The sequence below is a fragment of the Rattus norvegicus genome, chromosome 6 (assembly GCF_036323735.1).
Source record: "Rattus norvegicus strain BN/NHsdMcwi chromosome 6, GRCr8, whole genome shotgun sequence".
In the NCBI taxonomy this organism is placed as follows: domain Eukaryota; kingdom Metazoa; phylum Chordata; class Mammalia; order Rodentia; family Muridae; genus Rattus; species Rattus norvegicus.
The window spans coordinates 105,144,642-105,158,774 of NC_086024.1; the positions used below are offsets into that span (position 1 = coordinate 105,144,642).

The 14,133-nt window shown below is 44.6% G+C and overlaps 2 pseudogenes; one reads left to right on the forward strand and one right to left on the reverse strand.

Moving 5' to 3' along the window:
• The first annotated feature begins 2,093 nt into the window (after positions 1-2,093).
• Positions 2,094-2,818, forward strand: LOC134479132 (dnaJ homolog subfamily C member 17-like; annotated as a pseudogene).
• LOC366683 (ornithine decarboxylase pseudogene) lies at positions 12,119-13,323 on the reverse strand (annotated as a pseudogene).

Below are 14,133 nucleotides of genomic sequence, written 5' to 3' on the forward strand. Positions count from 1 at the left end.
CCTAGATCATTTTTGTCATGATCATGTGAAGTCATTGTATCCAGAGACGGGCAACTTTCCTCGGGCTTGGACCAACCTAAGACACGGGGCCTGGTGGAAATAGGGTAACCCAATGACGGGCAAGGCCAAGTCTCCTAGGGGAACGATCTGAGACAGGAGCAATGGCAATATTGATGTGACACCCTGATCTAGACAAGTCATAGACAGAGGTGGCTACACCCCGTTTAAACATACAGGCTGGTCAAATGCTCCTCTGCCCAGTTTCTCCCCCAATAAACACACACGTATAGCCCAGAACTGTGTGTTACAGCATAAGTTCATTTCTCGCCATTGGGGTGCAGTCCTAACTGCAAGAGTGGCTCTCCATGGCCGAGCTGGGCACTCTGCGAGGCATGTCTGATCTCTCTCAGACCACTACTTCTATCTAATGTTTTTTTTATAAAACAAAGAAGGGGGAGTTGTAGGGAGTGGCACATATAGATAAAAAGATGGCGCTGACATCCGGTGGTTGTTTGTGGTAAACAACCGTACAGTGCATGTGTTGCATACCTCCGGCATCTACAAGGCCAGGGTGATATTCCTGCTAATAAGGTATTTCATGCTCCACCAATCCCTAGAGGACAAATATACAGCCATAGTCTGTTTTGTATATAAGGCGAGTGCCTTTGTTGCTCGGGGTCCCCCGTATCGACAATGTGGTGTTCCTGAAATAAAGGCTGTTGAGAAGAATCCGACAGTGTTGCATCTTCCTTGCTGGCCGAGGTGGTCGTGACACTTAACAAGACAAATAATACAATGTCCTACGTTTTGGGTGATTGGGGCTAAATTGATTCTTTAAATGAATCAATCCTGCTCCTCAAATTGGGAATCTGAGTGTCCAAATGCTAAAGATCCTCAACCCTAAAAGGTTTTTGATTGATCAACAAAGAGCCAACAGGCAATGACTAGGCAGGTAGACTGAGGCAGGCTTGTATGTGTCTGCTCTTCTTCTCTGCCATGGTGATCTCCCCCCTTCTTCTGTCCTAGTGCCTAGCCCCTGCATATCTCAAAGTTCTGCAATTATGGAGATGCCTGCACAAATTAAAAGTGAAAATGCTCTCACATATTGTCTTAGTGAGGTTTTTCTAGAGTCACAGAACTTATTGGTAGTCTCTACATACTAAGAGAATTGGTTAATGACTTACAGTCTGTAGTCTAACTCCCCAACAATGATCAGCAGCAGCAGCTGTGAATCTAGGATCTAGCACTGGCTTCCCCCCAGGAGGCAGGCAGGCAACAAAGGACAGACTCTTTCCTTCCGAAAATGTCCTTATGTAAGTCTCCAGCAGAAGGTATGTCCCAGATTAAAGGTGTGTACCACCACACCTGGCTCTGTGGCTTGCTTTGTCCCAGGTGACCTTGAACTCAGATCTCTTTGCCTTAAGCTCCTGGGATTCATAGTCACTTTGCCTCAAGATCTTCATACCAAAATCCAGGCCAGAAACCTATATCTCCCAGCCTCAAGATCAGGATCTAAGGTGTTGGTGGTCTGATGGCTTAGCTGGTGAGACAGCAGCGGTGATTTAATCTCCGTGATGCACACAGAGGTGGCAGCAGGTGTAAAGGCACTGCTCAACATCAGGACCCTCAGTAGCAATCTCGGGTCATGTGCGCCCAAGAGGCTTGCCCTGCAATTCTAGGGCAATGTGACTCTGTCCTGGGAGTGCACAGTTCCATCCATCTTTACAAAGGCTCCCTGCCACAAGCCCAGGGTAGACCAGGATGGTCCCAACTGCAGACAACAGACATGTGGTGAGGAAGGCCTATCCTCTGCTCCAGAGTTCGGTGGCAGTGGGGCAGGGGTGCCAGGCCACATGGGCTCGGGAATATCAAAATCCTCACGAGGTGCATCTCAGTCGTGGCACCAATGTGAGAGTTCCTGGTTCAATCCTGTGATTCGGAACTAATGTTAGCTTTTCAAATCTTGGCCCATGTCTGGACAGAACACACCCAACCACTATGATTTCCTTGAGACAATGAACCAAGTACCCTGTATAAGAAAATCATGTACAGGACTCCTGGGAGTTGTATCAATGCAGGTTTGGGGTAGAATCATGACGGTGACCAAAGAGCTCTTACAGATGGATCTGTACACACTGCTGGGTGTCGACGAGAAGGTGGCAAACACAGAGGTGAAGAAGGCCTATAGACAAAAAGCACTCTCCTGCCACCCAGACAAAAATCCAGATAACCCCAGAGCAGCTGAACTCTTCCACCTGCTGTCCCACGCCTTGGAGGTTCTGACTGATGCTGCAGCCAGGGCTGCTTATGACAAGGAAAGGAGAGCCAGGAAGCGGGCCACAGAAAGGACCCAGAGACTCGAGGAGAACAGGAAGAAACTGAAGCTCGACCAGGAGGCCAGGGAGTGGCAGGCCCAGGCCCAGGGTACTGAGGAAGAGGAGGAGAGCAGGAGCACCACCACACTAGAACAGGAGATTGCTCGATTTTGAGAAGAGGGTTCCCGTCAGTTGGAAGAGCAACAAAGGCTGATCCAGGAGCAGACCCGCCAGGACCGAGAACAGAGGCTGAGAGGAAGAACAGAAAATCGAGAAGGCAAAGGAACCCCCAAACTAAAGCTTAAGTGGACATGCAAGAAGGAGGATGAGTCCCAAGGGGGCTTACTCCTGAGATGTCCTCCTGAGGCTTTTACACAAGTATAAGGAGGTTCTTAATTGGTACTTTCCAGAAAGAAGGCAGGCAAGGCATAGTGGGGTATGCAACTGTCAGAGCTGGGGAGCTGGCCGTCAGAAGTGAAGTCAGAACCAGCCCTTGTGATTAACAAGTGGAATAACTGTTACTAAAGACCAGCTGCTTGGTAATGGGCTAGGGTGGCTGTTGGTGATGTCTGCAGGTTTTCCGTACTCAGAGAAAATGTTTATAAGGTTCTGTTGGTAGCCTTGTTTTTCCTTCTCTGTAGATACATAAGCATAGCCACATCCCCTTAATATTTTTGCAGGTTTCCATACTAAAGTCGTTTCATTTTCACTAACATTAAGAATACTGAGGGTCAGAACCTGCAGACATCACCAACAGCCACCCTAGCGAGAAGCTTGGTGCCACCTTGAATCAGTTTCTGCAAATGGCCAGATGATCCTCAGAGTTTGGTGATGTCCTCACCACTGGTCTGACCAGCAGTGGCCCAGTGCTTTTTCACTGTAGGCATATCAAGAACCGTGAGCAGCTTTACTAGGGAAAAGCTTGATTGCTATTTCCTCAATGAAGGCTATACTGCCAAGGATATTCTACACCAAGAAGAAGAAAGAAGAAGGAGGTGGAGGAGGAGAAGGAGCAGGAAGAAGAAGAAGAAGAAGAAGAAGAAGAAGAAGAAGAAGAAGAAGAAGAAGAAGAAGAAGAGGAGGAGGAGGAGGAGGAGGAGGAGGAGGAGGAGGAGGAGGAGGAGGAGGGGGAGGAGGGGGACGGGGAGGGGGAGGGGGAGGAGGAAGAGGAAGAGGAAGAAGAAGAGGAAGAAGAAGAAGAAGAAGAAGAAGAAGAAGAAGAAGAAGAAGAAGAAGAAGAAGAAGAAGAAGAAGAAGAAGAAGAAGGGGGTTGGGGATTTGGCTCAGTGGTAGAGCGCTTGCCTAGGAAGCACAAGGCCCTGGGTTCGGTCCCCAGCTCCGGAAAAAAAAAAGAAGAAGAAGAAGAAGAAGAAGAAGAAGAAGAAGAAGAAGAAGAAGAAGAAGAAGAAGAAGAAGTTGTTTCTTCCCCTGACAATAAAGATGCTTTCTGTATTGCAGATCTCAAAGACATTCTAAAGCCCAGCAGCGTGTAGAGATCCATCTGTAAGAACTCTTTGGAGAATTGTAGCCTAAACTTGAATTGATACTACAACTCCCAGGAGTTCCATACTTGGTTTACTTATACAGGGTGCCTGGTTCATTGGCTCAAGGAAATGATGAAATGGACAAATTACTAATAGGAAACAGGTTTAGAATCCTCTAATTTTCTTGACAGACATGTTTATGGGAAAGGTTTAAAGAACAAAACTTCCATCCCTTAACAAGACAAATAATATAATGTCCTAAGTTTTGGGGGATTGATGCTAATGCTTTAAATGAATCCTGCCTCCAAAAATGGGAATCAGAGTGTCAAAATGCTAAAGATCTTCATCCCCAGATGGTTTTTGATTGATCAACAAAGAGCCAACAACCAATGACTAGGCAAGTAGACTGAGGCAGGCCTGTATGTGTCTGCTCTTCTTCCCTGCCATGGTGATCTCGCCCCCTTCCTCTATCCCAGTTCCTAGCCCCTACAGATCTCAATGTTCTGCAGTTACGGAGATGCCTGCACAAATTAAAAGTGAAGATGCTCTCACATATTGACTTAATGAGGTTTCTCTAGAGTCACAGAACTTATTGGTAGTCTCTACACAGCAAGAGAATTGTTTGATGACTTACAGTCTGTAGTCCAACTCACCAACAACGATCAGCAGCAGCAGCTGTGAATGGAAGTCCAAGGATCTAGCAATGGCTTCCTCCCAGGAGGCAGGCAGGCAACAAGAGACAGACTCTTTGCTCGTTCCAGTGTCCTTATGTAGGTCTCCAGCAGGAGGTGTGTCCCAGATTAAAGGTGTGTACGGATTAAAGGTCCGTCCCAGATTAAAGGTGTGTACCACCTCCCATGGCTCTGGGACTTGCTTTGTCCCAGGTGACCTTTGATTCAGAGATCTCTTTGCCTTAAGTTCCTGGGATTCATAGCCACTTTGCCTGCAGATCTCCATACCAAGATCCAGGCCAGAAACTTGTATCTCCCAGCCTCAAGATCAGGATCAAAGGTGAGCCTTCCAGTTCTGGATTTTAGTTCATTCCAGATATAATCTAGTTAACAACCAGGAATAGCCACTACAAGATCTTATCCAATAAGGTGCAACAATTCCTAGCATATAAGAATATAAAACCTGTTACAATATACCATATAATCCCATGGGACAAGTTATTCTAGAAAGAGTCAATTGTACTATCAAAAGAGATGCCGATTAAATAAAAAAGAAAGTAAAAACGGACAAACAAACAAACAGTTAAAAAAAAAAAACAACCCAAGGACAGAATAAATAATGCATTGTTAACTCTCAGGGTTTTTTTCCAAGATTCTTTATTTTCAAAATTATCTCTGTTGTGGTTTGCCCTGGAGTTATCTTTATTTTGATGCTAATTCCACTTCTTCAAGGACAGTCAAGAACTCAGGATACAGGTGACTTCACCAGAACCTTATCTCCATTGAATTTGTAAAATACAGGTGAGAGTCAGGGACAGGATAGAAGGAGGCCTGTCATTGGGTGAGATGGAAGGAGAGGCGGGAGAAAAGTTTGAAGGAAGAGGTGGAGACTGGGATGGAAAGGAGAGAGAAGAGCAAGGAGAGAGAGGGAGAGAAGCCATGGCAGGTGACTTCAAGATTCTGCTCTGTGTGTTTACAGGTTGTTATTAATGTTCTTATGGGATGGATGGTACTGGGCTTTGTATGTTTCGATGGACAATGATAACATACCAATTGGGTCAAAGGTTATTGTGTTGTGTGGTCTTTCAGGTGTAGATTTAAGTGTAATAGAATGTGGGGCGGCTGGTCTGGGCCACCACAGATTTGGGATGTGTTTCTCCCAGGATATCTAGCAGATTTCTTGGGGCACCACGGTGCCGGATCTAGCAGGATAAAAGACAACCTTATACTTTTTTTAAATTTTTTATATTTTTACAACAACAGGTCACAACATAAGCTTTTGGTGCATTCTGCCAATGTACAAGCTACAAATGCTTGCTCAGCAGCTGCGGGGCACTCAATCGTATCATGTCTGAAAAGTAAATAAAAGTCCATATAAAACACTGTGTTCCTATGGAAACTTTAAACATTTAAGTGTGACCCCATTTCCTAGCTTTCCATACTGCATTGGTGCCAACTCTACTCTTACAAAGATGTTGGGCCCTACCTTGGTGTTTCCCTCCCCCCTCGCTGAGCCTTTTAGCCTGCCATAGCAAGAAATTGTTTACACCCTTGGGAGCTGCTCTGGGAGCTGCTGTTAGCCCCTGATTTGGGGCTGGGATTCTCCATGGCACCCTTCCTCCCCACTGAGTCTTCCTGCTTGTTGTTGTTAAGAAGTTGTTTATGCCCCTTATTGGGCCGGAACTTTCACCACATAGACTTTTCCTGTTTTCCTGGTTGGGGGTTTTCACCTGCCTTGTTGTTTTCCAAGGCTTTTGCCTTGGGTATATAAGGAGATCTCAGTAAAGCCTTGGAGGCACTCGCTGAAAACGGATGACCTGTGTACTTGATTTCTTTCAATCCTGCAGACCTACGCCCGATATTCACACACTGTCGGTGCAGGCGCCAACACAAAGAGATTCCAAACCAGCAGTAAATCGGTTAAATGATCCCCCAAATGCCTGAATTCAAACTAAACAGGCAGGAAAGAGCTACAAGGATGGCATCTACACATTGAGAGTAGCAGAGGCACAGGCTGTAGGGTGAGGGTCCTTCCTGCTCTCCTGGAGGCAAGAAATGGGAAAAGAGCCAACATCCTGCTCATCCACCTCTGGAGGGAAGCCATGGCTCTGTATCTCCTGCATGAGTAACCACATTGGCGGTGAGAATAAAGAATAGATGTTTGTCCTCTGGAGTCCATTGAAAGTAGAAGCAGGAGCAATGGTGGATGCACCCATGTTCTCAAAATTTCGTAGTGCTTAAAATTACATGTTGTATCTTCTGATACAGGAGAGCCACCACCAATATCAAGCAGATACATGCTGACAACAACTTTCGTGCCCATGGCAACGACACAACTGGCATCTGTCAGTGCCTGCAAGAAGGTCTCACGGGAAGTACATCCACTGCCTGCATGGAAGCTGAGGCCAAGGATGTCACTCTTTATCTCCTTTGCCTTTTCCATGAGAAGCCTGCTGGTTTTGAGTGAGATACCAAATTTAACATTGAGGGGACAAAATGCTTTGGAAGTGTCAATGTCCAACTGCAAAACCAACTTTGCCTTTGTCTGTGCTCTGGTGACTTGCATCAATTCAATTTCACTGTCACAAGTCCTAATGTGGACTCCATTACTGGTGGCATACTTGATTTGAGACACTTGTTTACAAGGATTTGCATAGGTAATGCTCTGGAGCCACCCCAATCCTGTACACCAATTGTATTTCAGTCTTGCTTGCACAGTCAAATCCTGTAGAATTTCCAGCTAGAGTTCAGCTGTCATTCTACCTGTCTGTGAGGGAGTAACAGGGTAAGAGCTTTTAGTCATGTCAGATGCTGCTTTAGAATGTCTTTGAGGTCTGCAATATAGAAAGCATCTTTATTGTCAGGGGAAGAAACTTCTTCTTCCTCTTCTTCTTCTTCTTCTTCTTCTTCTTCTTCTTCTTCTTCTTCTTCTTCTTCTTCTTCTTCTTCTTCTTCCTCCTCCTCCTCCTCCTCCTCCTCCCCCTCTTGCTCCTCCTCTTCCTCCTCCTCCTCCTCTTCTTCTTCTTCTACATCGTCTCCTTCTTCTTCATCATCTTCCTCGTTGTCTTCTTCTACGTCTTCTTCTTCTACTTCTTCTTCTTCTTCTTCTTCTTCTTCTTCTTCTTCTTCTTCTTCTTCTTCTTCATCTACTTCTTCTTCTTCGTCTACTTCTTCTTATTCGTCTTCTTCTAACTCTTCTTCTTCTACTAACTCTTCTAATTCTTCTAACTCTAATTCTTGTTCTTTTCCTCCTGCTCCTGCTTCTGCTCCTGCTCCTGCTCCTCCTCCTCCTCCTCCTCCTCCTCCTCCTCCTCCTCCTCCTCCTCCTCCTCCTCCTCCTCTCAATTGGTGTAGAATGTCCTTGGCAGTAAAGCCTTCACTGAGGATAAACAATCGAGCTTTTCCTTAGTAAACCTGCTCATGGTCCTTGATATGCCTACAGAAAAAACACTGGGCCTCAGCTGGTCAGACCAGTGGTGAGGACAACACCAAACCCTGAGGATCATCTGGCCATTTGCAGAAGCTGATTCAAGGTGGCACCAAGCTTCTGGCTAGGGTGGCTCTTGGTGATGTCTGCAGGTTCTGACCCTCAGCGGTGTTAATGTTGGCGAAAATGAAACAACGTTAGTTTGGAAACCTGCAATAATATTAAGTGTATGTGGCTATGCTTATGTATCTACAGAGAAGGAAAAACATGGCTACCAACAGAACCTTATAAACATTTTCTCTGAGTAGGGAAAACCTGTTTTCACCTGAGACAGGGTCTTCACAAAGTAAAAAGCCCAGGTGATTCACAGACTGTCTCAGTTACTGATTTCTCCTAACTGTGCATACAAATAAACCTCAAAAGGGCTAGGACAGAAACCAGAAGAACAGATTTGGCAACAAATGCTACAGCTACCTTTTCTCAAACTAACCCTTGCCCCCTTTGGGACCCATGCAGGAATTGTTCACCCCAATTCAACAGGCAGCAGTTTTATGAAGTTTGTTGCCCTAGTCCCTCAAGGTGGGGTGGACAGGTTGGGTCATTAGATGTGGTATAATTGTTATCTAGGCTGGAAGGCTGTTACTGATTATGATCAGAGATTGACAGACATCTAAAGTCTTTTTTTGGAATTACCGTATGCTAGAAATTTCAGGAATTTTTGTTCAGTAACTTTCTACTGAGAGGAATGTAACATTTGTGTTTAATCACTGAATATTGATTTAAATTTCTTTCAATATACAATAATTCTAACATAAACTCAAATTTATATTGTTTTGAATATTGCATATAGAAATGTTTTGTTAATTGTTTGACTAAAGCCTACCTATAACATTTATTGAAAATGTGATGTTTTTACAATAATTTTCATTTTTTAGATTGCTAATGATTGGAAAAGGACAATTCTTCAAGGGAAAGGGGGATATGAAATGGAAACCTCTAGTTATTTGGGAAGTTAATTTCGCCAAATGATTTCTGCGGCACACCTGTGAGGGATGTCTTGCTAAAGCAAACATGTCAAAGTTGTCCTGATGCAGACACTGGTGAAAGAATGTTTGGCTGTAGAAGACAGTGAGAGGACACTTGATGAAGGAGTATAAATCTGACCCCTCAGACTGGGAGATGAGCCCTGAGCATTGGTTTGCTCCACCTCTCCAATCCTCAGTAAAGATACTGCATGTATTTCTCCACATTACATAGCGTGGTTGAGCTCAACCTGTGATAAAGCTGCCATGGAGAGAAGCTCTCCCAAGAACTGCTCGTGAGGTTCCCGCAGCAGTTTGTCACCTCTGTGGCCTGACCTCAGGTCAGTGGCCAGCCTGGTGGTTTCTTCAGGATTTAGGTACAGCTGCCTGGTGTCTGCTTGCTGGCAGGACTGGACTGTGGCTGCTGGTTCGATCCTGTTTTCTGCCTGCCTAGAGGACTGGACTGTGGCTGCTGAGTTGTATTTGGTGTTTGCTCTGGGATTGAACAGCTGCCCAAGGAGATGGAGCTCAATCCAGAGAAAGACTGCTGAGCAGGTCCACTTCCCCACATCCTAATAACTTTTCTCTGCCACTGCATCTGCTCTGTGGTGGGCTAGAGGAGAGCTTAAGAGGAGGTTTCAAAACATTTATGCCTACAGGTGGCACCCAAAGAACAAGGTTCAGGCTTGGTGAATGAGACTGGGAATGTACCCCATGATGAAAAGGGGAAAGAAACAGACTGGAAGGGAAGGAGCTGCCCTGCCCTGCTCCCCATGCTTTCACTACCAGGTGCCCAATGCCTCAGGGAGACAAGGAGCTGGGAAGAGCAAGAGGCAGCACAGGCACAAAGGGTGATGTGTGATATCTGAGTCATGGCACCAATGTGAGGGTTTCTGGTTCAATCCAGGATCTCGAATCAATGTTGGAATCTCGAACCGTGCCCAGACAGCACACCCAGCCACAATGGTTCCACATGGAGAACTTTAATCAGAGAAGACAAGAGCAGAAAGGCCACTGGACATGGGCCAGAGAAGGGATGACTTGGAAGGAGGAAAGAGCAGTGAAGAACAAAGAGTAAGAAGTAAGAGAGGGCAAGCAGCCCCTTATATAGTGTCAGGCACATCTGGCTGTTGCCAAGCAACTGTGGGACAGAGCATACCTGACTGTTCTGAGGTACCTGTGGTGGTAGAGCTTGGACAGAATACCAACAATAATCATGGAAAGGCTCTGGGAAAGATAGGGTCTACAGCCTTGGGCGGGTCGTCAAAGATATTTGGCAGGAGATGGTGGAACAAGCCTCAAGTTTAGAGCAAGAGGAGACAGGGATAATAAACTGGTAACTCCCACCTGGAAGGCCTGCCTCATCTTTGCATAACAATTGGGCCCAATTGGCAAGTTATAAAGTCTTTTGTTTTAAGCTTTATTACATGTGAGTACACTGTCGAAGTCTTCAGACACACCAGAAGAGGTCATCAAATCCCTTTACAGAGAGTTGTGAGCCACTATGTGCGAGCAGAAAATTGAAGTCAGACTTCTGGAAGAGCAGTCAGTGCTCTTAACACTTGAGCTATGTCTCCACTCCTGTGTCTTTTGTCCATAGATTCAAAGGTCTCAGAGGCAAGCTGGTGGCGAGAACCTCAGAAGTGACGACTATAGGAAGAGGCCAGGTTAGGGTTGGCAGCAGCCAATCCCAGAGCTAAGCATGGTAGAAGAATAGAAAAGGCAGGAGGGGCTGGTAGCATTGGCTGCAGTCCTGGGCTGAGGTGGTAGTGATTGTAAAACTACAGGCAGCACTGTCAGTTAGAGGCCCCTCAGCAAACAATTCGAGTCATTTTCCTTTTCGGAATTCAGGAGGTACGAAGAAGGCAAGAAAATGAGGTATTTCTGATCTTATACATGGCTGCAGAAAAAGTGTAGCTTTGGATCTGGCCACAGATCCCTCTTTCATTATCCCCAAAAGTCAAATGTTGTAAGTTAACCACTGGTGTGGATGGTCCCTTACCTTCAGGGACAGTGGGAATAATCTTGGGAAGATGTGGATTCACTTCTGAAAAATTTGTGGTGTATCCAGGTACAGTAGATGTAGATCAAACGAAATAAATAAAAACTTCTAAAGGTTAGAAAGGAGATAAAATTGCTCAGTTATTTACCTATATCAGGAGAAAGGCCACTCCTGAGGAATGAACAGGGGCTTTGTTAAACAAAGATTGTCCAAATACGGGTGTGGGCATAGAAGGGTTGGTACATACAGGAGCTGATGTTAGTTTACTTTCCCAAAAGTCTTGGGATCCAGATTGGCCACTTCAGGTTTTGATGCAATTTATAGGAATTGGTAAATTATCACGAATAGTATGGTGTCCATTGGATTCCCTATGTGGGACCAGAAGAGCAAAAAGGGAAATTGAGACCTTGTATGGGTGACGTATACATAAACTTATGGGGAAGGGATGTTTTACAATAATTGGGTATCAATATAATAACCCTGCAATTCCAGGGACAGCAAATGATGAAATTGGGGCGATATGGTTATTGCTCCTGGCAAAGGATTGATACAGGCGACAGAGCACAAGTTCAAAAACCAGCAGCCTTGCTCCTAAAATGGTTATCAAACCAACCTTTGTGCCAAGAGCAGTGGTCCATAAGAAAAGACAAATTGCAGCTTCATGAACAGTTGTAGTCTCAACATGTAAGAGTCTATGAGCCTGTGGAATTTTTCTGTGTTAGGTGTAAAAGGAAATCAGGTAAATGGAGGATAAGGGGTTTAAGAGCAGTTCAAGTTAAGATAGTTAATGGAAGGGGTCGTTTATAGCTTGGACTACTTTACACTTTTGTTACCAATCATGGCCTATAATAACAAATGGCTTGAAAGATTGCTCTTCTCGATACACTTGCAAGGAAAAGGGAAAGTTTGGCTTTCTCCACACCTACTTTGAATAAGTCATCCACTAAAGAGATACAACTGGAAAGGACTTCCAAAGGAAAGGTCAAAGAGCCCAACTTTTCATATTTTTGTGTAACAACCATTTGCAATTATTCGTAAGCTATTCCCTCGATCTCTCAGTTACCATTATATGGATGACATTCTGTTGGCTGATTCTGATAAAGATGGGTTTGAGAATATTGTAACACAATAAATTCTGCCATGCTGGGCATTAGATTGCTCCAGAAAAACTTAAAGGGGAGATTCACTCGTTATCTTAGTTTTAAAGTCAAATGAACAATTGAGTCACAAAAGATGCAGCTCCGTAGGGACCAGTTGGGTACCCTTCATGATTTTCCCCAGATGCTGGGTGAGTCCTACTTCTGCATCAGGGCCTTCCTATGTGCATGATCATAAGGAATGCAGTTACATGATGCATACACTCTCCACCATTCATATAATACATGAAGGTTTGCTCATTGACTCCTCTTCATCATCGGAGCCGGGCTGCTCCTTCCACACTTTCACTGGGCAATGATGTCAACTGCAGGTGTGAAAGTAGAGGAGACACAGTATCTGCCCGGCTCAGTTATGGTTCTCACTCCAGAGTCTGATGACAAGTGCTCATCCAGAGCTGGTTGTCTTACACTGTGTTCCCTTCAAATTTAAGCTTGGCATCTTCAGATCCAGGATAGCCACCACCAATATCAAGCATATACATGTTGACACCAACTTCTGTGCCCATGTAAAAGACATAGCGGGCATCTGACGCTTCCTGCATGAAGGTCTCAGGGTCAGTACATCCACTGCCCTCAGGGAAGCTGAGGCCAATGATGTCAGACTTTAGCTCTTTTGCCTGTTCCATGAGAAGCCTGCTGCTGTTGAGTTGGCACCAAACTTGACATTGAGGCAACAAAATGCTTTGGAAGTGTCAACGTCCATCTGCAAAAACAACTTTGCCTTTAGATGTGGTCTGGTGACTCTTCATTGATTTCATTGTCAAAAATCCTACTGCGGACTCCATTACTGGCAGCATACTTGACTTGAGACACTGGTTTACAAGGATTTGCATAGGGAATGCTCTCTGGAGGCACCCAAGCCTCTACACCAACTGTGTCTCAGTCTTGCTTGTGCACTCAAAATCTTTAGCACTTGGAGCTAGGGCTCTGCTGTTCTTTCATTTGTGTGTGTGAAAGGGAGTCACAGGGCCGGAGCTTTCAGCCACCTCAGATGCTGCTTTAGAATGTTTTCAACATCTATAACATAGAAAGAATTCCTATCCTCAGGGGAAGAAACTTTTTTTTTCCTGTTGTAGAATGTCCTTGGCAGTAAAGCCTTCATGGAGGATGTGACAACCAAACTCTTCCTTAGTAAAGCTGCACATGGTTCTCAATCTGCCTAGAGAAAACAGCACTAGTCCCTTAAGGTGGCGCACAGCTGGCCAGACCCTTGTCAAAGACACACCAAACCCTGATGATCATCCGTCCATTTGTCAATGCTGATCTCAGGTGGTGCCAAGCTTCTGGCTAGAATGGCTGTTGTGGTGATGATTGTAGGGTCTGGTTCTCAATATTCTTAATGTTGGCGAACAACAGCACCCAAGAGACACTAGATTATTAAAAAAAAAACAAAAAACCGAGGGACTAGACCAAGCAATGTAAGGATGTGTTGACAGGTGAAGGGAAGCTGGTAGTAGTTAAAGGGGATGTGGTTAATTTTATATGTCTGCAGAGATCAAAAAAATATGGCGACCAACAGAAGTTTATAAAGAATAGATCTGACTAATAGAAACCTCTTGTGAGCTGAGACAGTGTCTCCACAAAGCAAACATCCCAGGTGACTCACAGACTGTCTCAGTTACTGATTCTCCTAACTGTGCATGCAAATCAACATCAAAAGGGCTAGCACAGAATCTAGAAACACAGATTGGGCAACAAAGGCTACAGCTACCTTTTCGCAAACTAACCATTTTTTTCTCCTTGGAGCCCATACAGGAATTCTTCACCCCAATTCAGCAGGAAGCAGTTTTCTGAAGATTGTCGCCCTCTTCCCTTAGGGGTGGATAGGTTTGGTCATTTGATGTGTTCTAATTGTGATTTAGGATGGAAGGTTATTATTATGATCAAAGATTGCTAAAAATTTAGTAATTGTTTTGGAAGTATTGTATTCTACAAATTTAAGGTATATTTGATTATGTTTTTAGAATTTTCAGATTTAACATTACATATTGATAGCAGTTTAAGTTATTGCTTGAATTTTTTGATAGAAAATTTAAATTGTTTTGAAGTATTGTA